The 16,209-nt window shown below is 36.7% G+C and overlaps 1 protein-coding gene across 5 annotated transcripts in view; it reads right to left on the bottom strand.

The window, feature by feature from the left end:
* Pcdh9 (protocadherin 9) overlaps nucleotides 1-16,209 on the bottom strand; it is an 844,061-nt gene that overhangs the window by 760,637 nt on the left and 67,215 nt on the right. The window lies entirely within an intron of this gene.

Raw genomic sequence — 16,209 nt, forward strand, 5'->3', positions numbered from 1 at the left:
CTAAAACATGAAGAGTTATATCTCTCAAAAGTCTAAACATAAAGAGGAGAGTACACATTTGGCCAGGCACATAACACATCCTTCTTGAGGAGGAAAAGAATGAGGAAGCAAAAAGATAAGGCGTATCCCACATAAAGAGAAATAGTCTCCTCAGTGACAGAGGGCTCCATCTGAATTCCTCTGTGAAATTCAATCAGCTTTAAAGTTTATTGGCTGTGGCACGCATTAGGTAAGTCCTGAAGGCAAACTGAATGGGAAATACCTCCTTCCAGATTTGGGATATGCTAAGCAGTGAGCTAAATTCCGGAACCTCTACTTTTTGGTAGGCTAAACACTGCTAGAGATCACACTTGTTCTCACATCCCTGGAGGAATCAGGTGTTGCATATACCTGCAGGGCACAATATCCACCACACAGGACCTCTTTTAAACTAAGAACGGAGAAAGGTGCATGTGGGGATCTCTAATATAAAAATGTACACAAAATAATGCAAATTATACTCTTTAGAACAATGATTCCCTGGCCTGGTGTTACTTCCTAATTTACAAAAGTGAGTTTTAATTTGCCTGGTGATCGTGGGCTTATTTGCCAGAAAACGATTTTAAAAGAAACCATTTTTGAAATGAAAATGAGAAGGAAGATTCCACAATTTACTAAAGTGTGGCATTCCCCTCTCCTAAGAATAATAATTGTGTTTTCTGTCCTAATGGGCTTTGTTCAGGTAAGAAGAGAGGCCTTGCTCTATGAAACATGTTATTAGGGGTTGCTTCACTAACAATCCAAACTAAAACAAGTCCATCAATCCTGAACCATGTCAGTCAATTAGTAAAAACTTATTACTATAAAAGATCGATAGTAAGAAGTATCTACAGTTCTGGGAACAAGAATGTGCATTAAATTTGTAAAATATTAGACAATTGTGATATGGCCAACCAACACTGAAAAGAACAAAAATGTTCGGGTCAGTAATTCCCTGTGTAAATGACTTTTATCCTTCACTGCTCAACAATGGAAATCAAGTGTCCAGAGGCATAGCCGAGCTACAGCTTATCATGACGTCCCTCAAAAAGTTTTGCTTAGAAGGCTTACAAGGAATGAACTAGGAATAAAGAAAACCAACTGGATGAAGCACGGTTCTCTTAGTGCTTAGTGTAAGAAAGAAAACAGGCTGTCACAAACTCCTTCAGCTCCTTCAGTCCTTTCTCTAATTCTACCATTGGGGACCCCATGCTCAGTCCAACGTTTGGCTGCCAGCATCTGCCTCTGTATTTGTCAGGCTCTGAAAGAGCCTCTCAGGAGACAGCTATATCAGGCTCCTGTCAGCATGCACTTTTTTGGCATCCACAATAGTGTCTGGTTTTGGGGACTGTTTATGGGATGGGTCTCCAGGTGGGGCCGTCTCTTAATGGCCTTTCCTTCAATCTCTGCTCCACACTTTGTCTCTGTATTTACACCTGTGAGTATTTTGAACCCCCTCTAAAAAGGACCAAAGCACCCACACTTTGGTCTTCCTTCTTCTTGAGCTTCATGTGGTCTGTGAATTGCATCTTGGGTATTCCAAGCTTTTGAGCTAATATCCACTTATCAGTGAGTGCATACCATGTGTGTTCTTTTGTGATTGGGTTATCTCACTCAGGATGATATTTTCTAGTTCCATCCATTTGTCATAGAATTTCATAGAAAGAACAACAGTATCAACCAACCAGCGCCCCCCACCCCGAGCTCCCAGGGTCTCAATTACCAACCGAGGGGTACACATGGAGGGACCCATGTCTCCAGCCGCATATGTAGCAGAGGATGGCCTTGTCAGGCATCAATGGGAAGAGAGGCCCTTGTTCCCGTGAAGGCTTGATGCTCCAGTGTGGGGAATAGGAGGGCAGGGAGGTGGGAGTGGTTGAGTGGGTAGGGGAACACCCTCATAGAAGCAAGGGGAGGGGTATGGGATAAGGGATTTCCAGGAGGCAACAAGGAAAGAGGATAATATTTGAAATGTAAATAAAGAAAATATCCAATAAAAAGAAAAGGAAAATAATTAGGCTCAGAATGAAATTTGGCTGATCAAATGTCCTGTTATGTTCTGATTCAAATTGTTTTTATTGTATGTGGAAAAATCCTTAACCATGGCTTTCATTCAAACCAGCTAGATAAGTTAGTCTGAACTGTTATCTAGACTACTAAAGAAACTTGGAAGAAAGCTGACAATCCTGCAGCCCATCCTGTATCTGCTCAGGAGCGAATTTTTTTCTTTCTCTATATAAACTCACTCTGGACAATATCCAAGGTCATAGCTTTCAGCTCCTGAGTCTGATCTATGGCCCTGATCAATCAGTCAAGAGGTATGCTTTCAATAAAATAGCTCTGTTCAACTGAAAAAAAAATGGGATGGGATGTCTCTGCAATAATATTCTAAACTAAGAGTTTAGAAAGTTGAGGATGGCCTAGATGGTCATCAATGGGAGGAGAGGCCCTTGGTCCTGTGAAGGTTCTGTGCCCCAGTATAGGGGAATGCCACAGCCAGGAATGGGAGTGGGTGGGTTGGGGAGCAGAAGGGGGAAGAGGGTATAGGGGATTTTCAGAGGGGAAACTAGGAAAGGGGATAACATGTAAAATGTAAATAAAGAAAATATCTAATAAAAAAGGGGGAGGGGAAGAGAACCAAAGAATAGATCTTGGATCTTCAGCACTCCATCAGAAAACATATTCTAAATTTAATGTAAGATAATGTAATATAAAATGTATATCATAAATTTCATGCTGACATATATTAAAGTAAGTTCACTTATATTTCCCAGTGATTCTAGTCCCATCTAGAATTTAGATCTACTTGACTTCTACATCTGTGCGTGTATGTGTATATAAACTATATGCCACCTTTTATTAATTGTTCAATTTTTTTAAAAACTAGAATAGAGTTTATTCAGAGCATGGGGAGGGAAGTTAAGAGGGTAGTAGAGGCAGAGAAAAGCAGAGAGAGGGAGAGAGCAGAGATGTAGAGGCCGGCCATGGCCATGAGCACATGGAGAGAGGGGGAAGGGAAGGGAATGGGGAAGGGGAGAGCAAGAGCAAGAGCAAGAGAGAAGCAAGAGATCAAGAGATTAATATTTCCATTTTGTAAAAATACTTTAGGAATTTATAATTTCCCTATCAATCTTTTATTTTGGGAAAAAAATAAATAATTGAAAGAGAAATGAAAGTTCATTCCACCTGCTCTTCATTTTCTCCCTAACTGGCTTGTGATGTAAATCCCTGGTACAGTGCTTCTGTGGCATGAAAGAGGACCTGCACTCAACTAATTCAACTAATTCTAACACACACAAGGAAACAACAACAGAAAGGAAAATCTATTGCATACCACCATGCAAAGCAGAGCTGATACTTTTGGAATACCCATTTTAACATTTATTGTATGGTGTTATACAAAGCCATCTTTGAATGGCTGTCTAAATATTTGTATCAAGTGTCAGAGAAATAGAATTAATCAAGAATTTGTGATTTATTCTGAATGAGATGCTTGGGAGTGAAGCATTTCTTTATTAAGATTCTTAGGCTTCTTGGAAGTGTTCAGAATTTGTTATTTTTACCTTGTCAACTTTTTGTTCTTCCCTTCTTAAACATGATAAGAATGTTGAGGGATTTTCTAAACTTCATTTAGTACCACGAAGCTCAACAGTGTTAATTAAGACAAAGCATGATTTCTTAACAATGAGAAAAGACTATTCTTTCCAACAAGGAAATCATCTTATTCCGTTAAATCCCCAATTTTGATGTTGTTGTTTATGCTATGTACTTTCTATGCTATAAGTGGTAAATTCCACAGAAAAGACTTTGTGAAGCTAAAGCCAGATATTGATATGGGCATGTTATAACTTTTAAAATATGGGACTATATCCTGGATAAAGATTAAGTGAGGCATTAATTCATACTAGTCCACCTTAAGGGCAAATTACTCCAGGAAGGTTACAGTACTATTTTTATAGGATATAAAATATACCAGCATAATGAATGAAAAATATTCATAAAGTGTTTAGAAGTCACTTCAATGACATTCCTCAAACTCCAGAAGAGAGGATATATCTATCAATAAAATGACACCAAAATCATATTTTAAAAGAATTTAATATTAACACTTGCTTTTGAAAGATGACATTATAGGGTTTTAATATCTATAATCAGAAAGTCTTCTGCTCTTAACTTGCAAGGCAATAAGTTTAAGAATTAATTTTTCCTGCTATAAAGCTAGCTTGCCTTTAATCTTCATATTTAATAGGTCTCTCTTTACTGAATGTTGTAGGCAGGTAATTGAGGAAATAGTCCACGTTCCATTTCAGACAACATGAAATGACATTGAAATGTCTCCAGATATTTCTAGGAAACTCACACTAAGAACTCTGCTGCATTTGATATCAGACAAGGGCTGAAATCTTTGTGCATAGTACAGCATTTGCTAAGCTACTGTATAATAAACGTACACCCATCTTTCTTACAATTCACATGTTACTCAGCTAAACATATATAAAATAAAATCTAATTTATAAATATATGAATGTAAGTATAATAGAAGATGTCCCAGGCATCCTGTATTATTTTATCCAACTTCAATACATTGATATGGTTTTAAAAGCAAATATAAAACTAATGAAACAAAACAAAGTAAAAGCCACTCCTAGTTTGCTTCAAAGACATTTTGATTGTAGTTTTCTACCCCTAGCTGTGTCAATGGCAATCTTGAAATTTTTGCTCAGTAAACTTTGTAAAGTGCATAAAAATATCTACAAAGCCTCAGAAATAAGAAAGTGACTCTATCCAAAATAGATCCTTCCAGGAATCTTTGAGACCCTTTACATTTAGCAGTGGCCGTGGTTACATTAAGTGGTGACTCAGGGAGGCTTTCCAAATTTGAGGTGCTTTCAGGGCTTAGGCAGAGCTGGCAACTTCTTTCTCTTTTATTCATCTTCTCTGCCAGAAAAGCCTTCTTCAATCAAAACAATCTTTCAGTTTAGGGGAGTTATAGTTTTTCATAACATTTAAATTCAGTAAATTGTATAGCTTTTTTCACTCCTCCTTTCCCCCTTTGAAAGTGGGATTCCAGTCAGTCCAGAATCCATTGTGCGGCTCGCTTTTTCCCAAGGTTAGTTAACTATCCATGGTTCTGAATTTTGCTATATATGTGCCCAGAGGCAAGGGGAAGCATTTTTATACATACCAAGTAGATGAACAATGTTGGGAAGATGCTCTAATGGACCGTTTCTTTGCTCCCCTTCTCTAGCCTACAGCGTTTTATCTATTCTGCATGTATTACAGTTCATCTAAAAAGGCTCCCGAAACTATTGTTTTTATTTTTAACAATCTTTTCTGTTTTTTATTTAATTTCTTATTGTAAACAGTTGAAATTAGGTTGCTAGGGTATTTCCACTTTCAGAACTTTATTTTTTAATACAAAATGAACAGGTTTCACAAAATAAAATGTCTTTATCCTTGCTATCTGTGCTGTGCTTCTCAACTTGGAGTGTGTGTGTGTGTGTGTGTGTGTGTGTGTGTGTGTGTGTGTGTCTAGTGTTTGATTGTTTGTTTTGGATTCTTTGTTTTTTGAAGCAGTACCTCTCTGTGTCCTGTAACTTACCACACTGGTCTTGAGTTCACAGGTATCCACCTACCTCTGCCTCTGGAGTGTTGTTGGGGTTAAAGGAAGGAACCACTCCTCCCAGCTAGGGTGTTATTTTCAATAGGAGAGGCATGGTCAGTTGAGGCAGTGGGAAAGGAAGAACAGATGTTCACATAACAAATACACAACTGTGAATGACTCTCTGCTAGGAGGACCACAGCATGATGTTCCATGACATCTAGGCGCACAGTCGGGGTCCAGCTTTAGTCCTCCGATTTGGGCCGCTTGCTCTGTCCCAGCAGAGAAGTCACATTTGCCTTACTTTAAAGTGGCCTCTTTGGCTCATGTTCATAGTAGTGCTAATGGGCTTGAAGAGGCTGCCATATCTGTCCTTTAATCAAAAGGAATAATTACTGAGATTGAGCGATATGGGAAGAAGGCCAGAAAATTTGAGACTGTCTTCCAACAAACTCCCACCTTTTCCACAACCGAAACCATCTCTTTCTTTCGATGCTCTGAACACACTTATGCGTGGAGCATTGTTCACTTTCCCTTCATCCACATGTATTAGAAAAGTATTTTTGCAAATGAGCTGCTAGGAAGTAGCTGATGTCTGGACCAGTTTGGTCCCTTTTTTCTATGGAGTCTGTGATCTTACTAGCAAAGGGCTCTCTCCTTTTGTCTCTTCTTCTCCCACCCTCAGTACCAGTAGATGAGTATGCATTACATACAGGATGAAACTATCATATCCTTAAACAAATGTCCTTTTCAAAAGTATAATATAAAGCAGACCTAGAAAGTCTGCTGCCGTAATGATTTCATGTTTTGCTGATCTTGGTGTTTTCCTCTGAAAGGCTTTTTAGTGGTCCCCAGTGAAACGTTGAGATCAGCATTTAAATGCCGGTCTATCTTTTTTAACATACTTTCAGTCCTCAGAAGTCACTACATCTCTGAAGCTTTGAGAATTTATAAAAATGTCTCAGTTGTTAAAGATACCCCTCATTCCCCCCTCCCCTGCAATGTTACATTAATTGGACCTTGCAACCTTCTTGTCCTTGGTGATTTGGAGGAATCAGACTCCTAACATTTGTTCAAGACCATTTCTTATGTGAAGCAGATCTCCCCAGACAGTTAGGGACCAATTATAGGAATTCTTATATTCTTTTGGATTTTTTTCATAGCTGATGTACTTGCAGTGATTCCTCTCCTAGGTAACAAAAACATGCACATGTTCAGGGGGACGTAGGAAAGAAAAACGGAAGTGAAAAGAGTAATTATGTTGTTTCTTGTTGTCTACAGTAACCAGCATTTGGTTAGAATGCCGGGGCATGTTTTAATTTAAATGAAAAGATTAAGCAAAAGAAGTCAACATTCTCTTTAAAATTACCACATTTCTGAATCAATCAACATATTCATTTAAATAGAAAACAGCTTTCTATTCGCTTCAGTTCCTTTTCCTTTCTTTGTCCTCTGATGTCCTTCTCTACCTTCTTTACACACATCATAAAGACATTTTTATTTACCACTCCCTACCAGAGGAAAATCTTATTAAGGCCTGAGGATTTTATGTTCCTGATCATTCACATCTACCTGTTAAACTACAAAACATATACAGTTGTCCTGAGATGAATATGCTTAGGTAGAGAGGAGACTTTTATCATTAAAGGATTGATTATAAACTGGCCATAGTAACAATATGGCTTTATTCTACTCCAGACTGAGGTAGGAAGATTATTGTGCCCATCACGACAAAACCTGATGAAAGAAGGAATACAGGACACACACACACACACACGAACTCACACATGCGCACATGCATACTTCCACATGTACACAGGCACACATGTGAGCACACACATTACTATTGAGTCCAGTGTTATAAAATCATTGTATGACCTCACTGGTCATTCTGAAGCATGTACTGAAACACATTTTGAATAGTTTCATCCATAAGAGAATTGGAAGTTGACGAAAATCAGAATGTTTGCTTCCTTCCCTCCATTTGTGCTCTGACCTCAAAGGTGCTGCTCTACTATAGTCCTCAGCAAAAATAGCCAATAGTTCTGTAGAACAAAGGGTGAAAGACAGTTCTCCAAGAACTTGTCAGTTTTGAAAACCTTGTAGCAAATATGAAAGAGCAAGTCAAATGTAGCAACAGCATGGAGTCCTGTTGCTGACTGCCTCAGCTGGAATTCCTTTTGTCTCTGTTATGTCATACTGGGCATACTGTGTCAAGCATATGCAGGTCTCATTTTTCTTTATTTGTGAAATGTTATCACAATAATACATATATTAGATATGTGAGGAAGAGTTAATATGTTATATTAAGTTTAACATATGATGTCTGGCACACTGCTAACAAATATTCATTATTTAATCGCCTTTATCTTGTGTTGTAGAAAAGAAGATAAGGAACCACAGTACAGAAATGGTATTGTTAAAGCAGAAAACAAGCTATGAATACTAATTTCCAAATAATTTTATTTTGTATTCTTCTAAATACTTGTAAGACAGTGCAACTTTTGTGGAACAGAAGTTGCAACAGTAATTTCTGTATCTATTCAGAATAATGAAATAAAAAGTCTCCCTAGGCCATCCTCTGCTACATATGCAGCTAGAGACACGAGGTCAGGGATGGAGGGGTGGGGCGAGGAGTTAGTTCATTTTGTTGTTCCTCCTATAGAGTTGCAGACCCCTTTAGCTCCTTGGGTACTTTCTCTAGCTCCTTCATTAGGGGCCCTGTGTTCCATCCAACAGATGACTGTGAGCATCCACTTCTGTATTTGCCAGGCACTGGCATAGCCTCACAAGAGAGATCTATATCAGGGTCCTGTCAGCAAAATCTTTCTGGCATATGCACTAGTGTCTGGGTTTGGTGGTTGTATATAAGATGGATTCTGGGGTGATATTCTTAAACTAAATGCATTTAAGACTGCTAAGAATATCAAGAATAAGAACCAAGATGTAAATATAGAGACAAATTAGCAGCTAAGGCATATTAATAAAGTGATCCCACACTTATTCTTAATTTGCTAATAAACTACTTGTAAACATAGTAACTAGTACTTATCCTTGATAAGAACAGGCATTTAGTGGTCTTCCCTTACCTAACAAAACAATACACTACACATTTATTTGCTTACAGGCAGAGTTAGTAAGTAATTAAGCTCTTTCTATTTTATGCTGTAATTAGATCAATATTAATTTATTTTAATTTTGTATCTTCTTTGCCCTAGACTATCATCTCTCTCGTCCATATTTTTGTTTGTTTGTTTGTTTCCCTACTATATGTGAAAGTAATATATGTATTATCTCAGCATATATCACAGGTGACTTCCTCTTATACTCCTGTTTCCTTCCAGGTACCTATTTTCATACAAAAACAAATAACTGAAGTCTAGTCATTTGATCATTTTAATGCTAAAACATGTCTCATTGTATTCAGTGCTGTTGAGCTAACTATGCCTCAGTGAATGAGTTGAGATGCCCTTGAGGGTAGTCCTGGTTACATATGGTGGTCACAAAGCAAAGACAATAAAACAAAGTCACATGGTAATTTGGGGGAACCTGTCACAGGAGTTTGGGGCAGTCTTGTCTGGTATAGATAAGAGCAGTTGAGACAATGACTGTAAATATAATGTATTCTCTTCATGCATTATATGGTCAAAGCATAAATTAGCTAAGTTACATAGATACTTAGATATTTGGTTTAAATGTCCTTCTTTGATTTAATTTTTCCGTGTACACACTTGAGAGAGGGCCACTGGAACACTTACTGTATTCTTTTGCTTAATGTTGTTTTAGTTTCCTGCTGCTAGAATTCAAATTTCTGGAAGAGAGAATCCTACCAGCTCTTCTGTGATATTCCTCATTTCCTCTTGTAGACATTTGTACCGCATCCAGTGAGTAACATGACCTGATTTGCTACATTTTTCCCCCCATGGCTCTTCATGATACTTGGTGAAAGTATGTATGTCTGAAGATTTGACAGAAAAGAAACAGGTCTGAGGCTTTACTGATTATGTCAATTGTTTTGTTTTGTTTTTGTTTGTTTGTTTGTTTTTAACTTGAAGTAAATGATGATAAATGTACCTGGGATAAAGAACTCAGGGGGAACTACTACACTCTAATATCCTGTACTGTAAGAGATGGGAGACTCCATAGGAATCAATCTCATTTCAAACAGCAACTAACCATTAGATCCACTTCTGTAAGCTGGCAAAACCATGTTCAAAAATAGTGGAAGCAGAGGGAAGAAAAATGAGTATCTTTTGCATTGATCAACAGGGTGCCTGGGGATAGCCAAAAGGAAACAGTATTTTTATGGTCAGGAACTGTGTGTGTGTAAGTCCATGTACAGTCTCAGGAAATTATACCCAGAGTGGAGCTTCAAGGACATTCCCACAGAATTCTCAACATATTCACTTTAAAAATATTTCTATATTTTGAGATTATAATTACACCAACCCTCCCTCTTTTCAATCCCTTATGTTCTCCCATGTACCTCCCTGCTATTTTTAAAATTCATGGTGTCTTTTTAAAATTGTCATTGCCTGTGTGTATGTGTGTTCCTAAATATATAAATACAACTTGCTCAATCTGTATAATGTTAACTTGTTTGCATAGATTTTCCTTGCTTATATTTAAGGCACAAAGCTTAGATGGTCCCAGGTTTGCATATTATTTTTGTTTTCGTCAAATTGTTTTAATTTTAAAATTAAAATAATATTACATTATTTCTCTACTTGCCTACCCTATCTCTTTCCCCATCCCCATCCATTTTCCTCTCTTAACAATATGGGCTACTTTTCTTTGTTACTTTTACACACACAGACACACACATACACACACACACACACACACACACACAAATGCATACATATATGAATGCAACCTGTTCATTCTGCTTGGTGTAATCTACATGTACGTGATTTCAGGGCTAAGCACTTGGGACTAGATAACAAACTGAGTGGAGGGGGATCTTTCTTAGGGTCGCTTTATCTCCTGCTCTTGGCAGTCTTTGGTCCTCTGTAGCTCTTTGTTTAGGGACAGGGCCCTGTGACAACTTCCTTTCTGTCTAAGGATGACTATTGGCCTTGAGTTAATCCATTTTTTGTGAAGGTAGCCATGTGTTGAAGGGCTCATGTGTGCAACTTCCCTGTCCCTTCTCAGAGACAGACTGTCACACCGACTTCCTCCTCCTCTGGCCTTCAAGATATAATTCTTTTGTTGCAGGGATGGAGCTAAGGGTTTGTAAGGGATACTTGTCCATCTCTGAAGATAGACATCATAACTTACATAAGCAAAGCTGGAGTGATATTTCACAGATCCCTCCAAATTTTATCTTCTTAGAAAGGCCTTACAAGACCTCTGTGTGTTGTGATTGTTCTAAGAATTGTCAATTTTACATTAAATAAAAGCACGAGCTGCCTTTGGAGGTAAGAACATTCCATGCCCCGAGAATAAACCTGTGTGTTTTACTGTTGATAGGAACTGGAACTGTGCCAAGCAGGGAACTAATGAATTACAACTTGGCAGCACTCCTCGGCTGACACAATTTCCTTCAAATTTATGAAATCTCCTCCTTCCAGAAACCCACTCATGCTGAAGGCCTCTTTGTACCTTTCAGAGTAAAAAGGCAAGACACTGTTAGACTTCAGATTTCACCTTACTAATGAAGTTAAACCTAAGAACAACATATTTTTCCAGACTCAATCTATGAGAATTTCTTAAATTTTGCCACAGTAGCAAATTCATTCAAATCATCATAGCCTCAATAAATTATAGAATATATCTAAATCTTCAGTTATATCAGTTGTGTTCACAAAGGAAGGAATTCAGACTTTGAGAAAATGTCTGCCAACAAAAGATGTCTGCTGATATTCTGGACAGGCAGAGTTATTGGCAGTGCTAAGAGATGATAAGAAAATTTTTAATATGAATTAACTGCAGCAATTTTAATATCAAATTAGTGTTCTAGTAATCTAAATCTATATACAAATGTTACTGAAAATAATACAATTTCATTTTATGTTAGAGTTACAATTTATGAAATATTTTAATGCTAACATTTTCTAACTTAAGGACAGAGAGAAATAACTTTCAAATCATAAAAATATTAGGTGTTCTATCAGCTTTAAATTTTATATTCAAAAATCAAAACTATATAATTCTTTGGTGTTTTTTTTTTTAAGATTTATTTATTTATTATATGTAAGTACACTGTAGCTGTCTTCAGACACTCCAGAAGAGGGCTCCAGATCTCGTTACGGATGGTTGTGAGCCACCATGTGGTTGCTGGGATTTGAACTCTGCAACTTCGGAAGAGCAGTCAGGTGCTCTTACCCACTGAGCTATCTCACCAGCCCCTCTTTGGTGTTTTATAATCAGCTCTTTGATTGCATATATCAATAATAAGTATGAATTGATCTTCAATAAAATAGAATTTTTAAAACCCCCCTTGATTGATTTGAAGAAAAGGTTTATCATTGAAGATACATTTCATTTTAACAAATTTATATTTATATTGTATATATGTGTGTATGTGTGTTTTATCTGTATGTATGGCTCTATAACGTTGTCCTCGAGTTATAGACAGTTGTGGGCTGCCATGTAGGTGCTGGGGATTGAATTTGTGTCCTCTGGAAGAATAGCGAGAGCCCTTAACCACTATGACATCTCCTGGTCCCATATAATACTTTAAAATTTACCATTTTAGAAACTGAAGAGATGACTCAGTCGATGAAGTGTTTGCTATAAAATTGTGGAGAACTGTGTTTCTCTCACCAGCACCCATAAAAGTTGTGAGAACAACGTGGAGGCTATCCTGTAATCGCAGGGCTTGGAGACTGGGACAGGAGATTGCTAGATAAGTTGGCTAATTAGAATCACAGGACTGGTGAACTCAGTGTTAAGGAGAGCCTGCCTCAATATGTAAGTTAAAGAGCAATTAAGGAAGCACCTGACATCAGCTTCTGGCCTACACAAGCACATATGTGCACAGACACCTCCCACACAAAAAGAAAAACTAGCTTTGGGGAATGTGGAGATATTCTCTTAAGATTTTTCTCTGTAAATGAGTGTGGAGAGATAAGAGAGCTTTATATTTTTAATACATAGAAATGATAAGTTGATAATTAGAGGCATAAATCATAGAACTCAAGAGAATGTCTTGTTCTTAAAATGCATATACAATGTACCTCATCTGAAGTAACTGAATATCATCAGACACCAAAGAGCAGCAATTAATATATGTCACCTCGACCTGCATCATTTCTGACATGAGGGTTTATGAATATATCTTCCATCTCCTTTCCCCTTGGCCTGAACTATACCTATGGCCTCAGAGGTACTAATGCCTTCCATTGTAAATTATTTTCTAAATACTTTTCTCTTTTTTTGGCATTTCTCAAAATACTCTAAACAATTTATTTGCCACATTTTCTTTTTGTTAGGTCATAGGACTATAGCCTAGAGAAATGGTAGGGTTTGAATTTTGTATCGGGTAAAGCATTTTACACATTAGGAATGTTCCAGATTGATTGACAAAAATCATAGTACAACAAGGTTTTGTGAGTGAGTGTGTGTGTGTGTGTGTGTGTGTGTGTGTGAAGTATGCACATTAAAATAAGTAAATAAATAAACCTTTGCCTACCCCAAGGTTTCTTCTTATATGCTTTTATCTGTAGTTTTTGGAGGTTCACTATTTACAGAAATAATTTATTTGCAGTCTAGTTGGAACTAATGAAAAATTTAGTTCATTCTGAAATAACAGAATTGCCAAAGGAAATCATTTTGTATGAACAACAAAAGAAAGAACAATCTCATCTGGCCCCTGTGACCTCTGAATTAAAACACACACACACACACACACACACACACACACACACACACACACACACACACACACACGCACACACAGTGAATTTTCACACATCCTCTCCACCTTGCTCAAGGCATATATTATTTTATGCAAGCAATTTAAAGAAAGTGTGTGCACTGAATTGAAAATGTAAAGGTGGAAAGAATAAAATCATACAGAAATTTAGAGTGTCCAAAGTCCTCCTGATATTAAACATGGAAGGGTAAATGTTTAAGATAACTAATCCCTTACTCAGAATATGACAAATGGAGGTGATATGCTATCTTGGTAAATGATTCTGCGTTAATCTCTATAATCATTTATTTTGTAACTCTCCTAATCTTCTCCAGTTCTACTCTGTGCCTTTGGTCAAAGGCATTTCTCCTCTATGTAGATAACTGTCAATTTTGTGTTTTATCGTTCTATACAGGACTAGATGCCTCATAATTTACCTCCCCCATTTCCTTGCTAGTTCCTTCTGAGAAGCACATAGAACACAGTAGGCAGGCAGGAGGAAGTGACTCCACTTCACTCCTCTTACTGGGTTTTAGAGATTGCTCATCCTTTGGACTTTTCTAATCTTTTTAAATGTACATCAAGGTGTACTTGGTGGACACTACTTGGTAGTTTTTGAACAGAACTTAGACAGCTACATAACCATAGGGAACTTTCCAAAGGAGAAAAGAAGGTGTTGAAAACAAAAATTTGTTCACATTCAAATGAGATCACAACCTTAAGTACTAACTGTCAAACTCATGAGAAAAATATAGTCTTGTATTTTCTATAGTAGTGGAAGGCACACCCAATCATGGTGTTTTCAGGGGGGTGAGATTGTTCAAGCCACCCTTCTTTATGTCTCAGAGATAGTTTTCTTTCTTCCTTTCATTTGCCAAAGGATTACATACTGCTGACAGAAGCCAGTCCTCAAGGAAATATCCAGAATACTAAAAACTGTACAAAGAAGAGAAAACGTTTGACCAAATAATAAGCAACCAAAAATGATCCCTAATCTCATAGTAATGGGAGTGGTGAATCTGTGCCTGCTTGAATTTTTAGTTCATTTGTTCCTGACTCTAAGATTTACTTCACTGCTTGTGTAAGCTGGACAAGAGCGCTCAGCTTAACCATTGTATCATTAGGGTGTTGTTAGCCTGTAGAGCACACCCCCTGAGATGTCATTCTATAAAATAATTCCCTCGGAGGACTTGAGATCTTTTTAAAATAAGTTCTGAAAAAATTATCATATTGGGTTTTCACTTTTAAAACTAAGTTACATATTTTATTGCACTCTTGGAATATTCCTCAATGGAGTAATATGTATTTAAAAAAAAATCCACTGAAGAAAATAATTCAAAATTTCCCTTGTTAGCATATGATTTAACAATCCACCTGTCATCATTCTTTCACCTTACCCAATATTTCTCATACATTTTGTTTAGATTCTTTATCATTCTCAGGACTTATGCAATTTGAACACTGCCTCTCTTAAACTTCAAATTCATGCTTTAAAGATATACAATAAGGAAATACTCTAGGGAATTATTTAAATGAAGGAACATAAATTATATTAATGGCAATATTGATGATGCCCCCTAGCCTTTTTAAAAATTACAATAATATCATTGTTTCTACCATCAATCAATCTAACTATCTTCTATGTATCTATCTATCTATCTTCTATCTAACTATCTATCTATATCTATCTATCTATCTATCTATCTATTTATCTATCTATCTACCTTTCTATCTTCTATGTATCTTCTATCTATCTATCTATTTATCTATCTATCTATCTATCTATCTATCTATCTATCTATCTATCTATCTATCTTCTATCTATCTATCTATCTATCTTTTATCTATCTATATATATATCTATATATCTACCTTCTATCTATCTAACGATCCATCTATTTATCTACCTATCTATCTATTGAAAATAGGTTCTTCTTTCATATAATGCATCTCAACTTCAGCTTCCACTCCCTCCACACTACCTATACTTCTTTACCACCTTCTCCCACAGATAGTTTCCTCCTGAATTTCATCTTCATAAAAGAAATGGCCAAATGACAAGAGAGGAGAGCCAAACAACACACATACTCACATAATAATAATAATAATAATAATAATAATAATAATAATAATAATACATAAAAAGATAAAATAAGACAAGGAAACACACATATTGATGCTGGACAAGGTAAACCAATATCTGCATGCTCTAGACTAGCCTTCACTTTAGATAAACTTTTATGCAAAGGTAAATGTATACAGCTCAAAGAATCCCACAAATAAATGTAAAATTAAATGTAAAACTTATTATAAAGCTGACCTGTTTGAAAGATATGGCAACACAGTGATTTAATGAAGCAGAATCAATATTATTAATAAGGTTAAATGGCAGCCATAATATTTATGAAAAGCTTCTTTGATCATTAAAGGAAGTTTTAGCAGAATGTAGTTTTAAAATCTAACACATAAACAGGCACAGATTTTAGGGAAATTGGAAACTTAAGTTTAAAACCTTAAGGGGTATCCTAAGTTCTTCATTGCTTTCATAATTCCCCAGTCTGGGCTCTGGCATACGAATAAGAGAACTCTGCCTGCAACCTGGGGGTTGACATTAATTAAAACCAGAAAATCAAAACGCATCTGTGGTGCTCTTGGATGCCAAATGAGATGGAGTGATTTTAAAAGTAAACTTCTTGCAAAGGTAACTGAATGTCAGAACCTAACATTTTTC

This window comes from Mus caroli, chromosome 14, assembly GCF_900094665.2.
Source record: "Mus caroli chromosome 14, CAROLI_EIJ_v1.1, whole genome shotgun sequence".
Classification (NCBI taxonomy): Eukaryota; Metazoa; Chordata; class Mammalia; order Rodentia; family Muridae; genus Mus; species Mus caroli.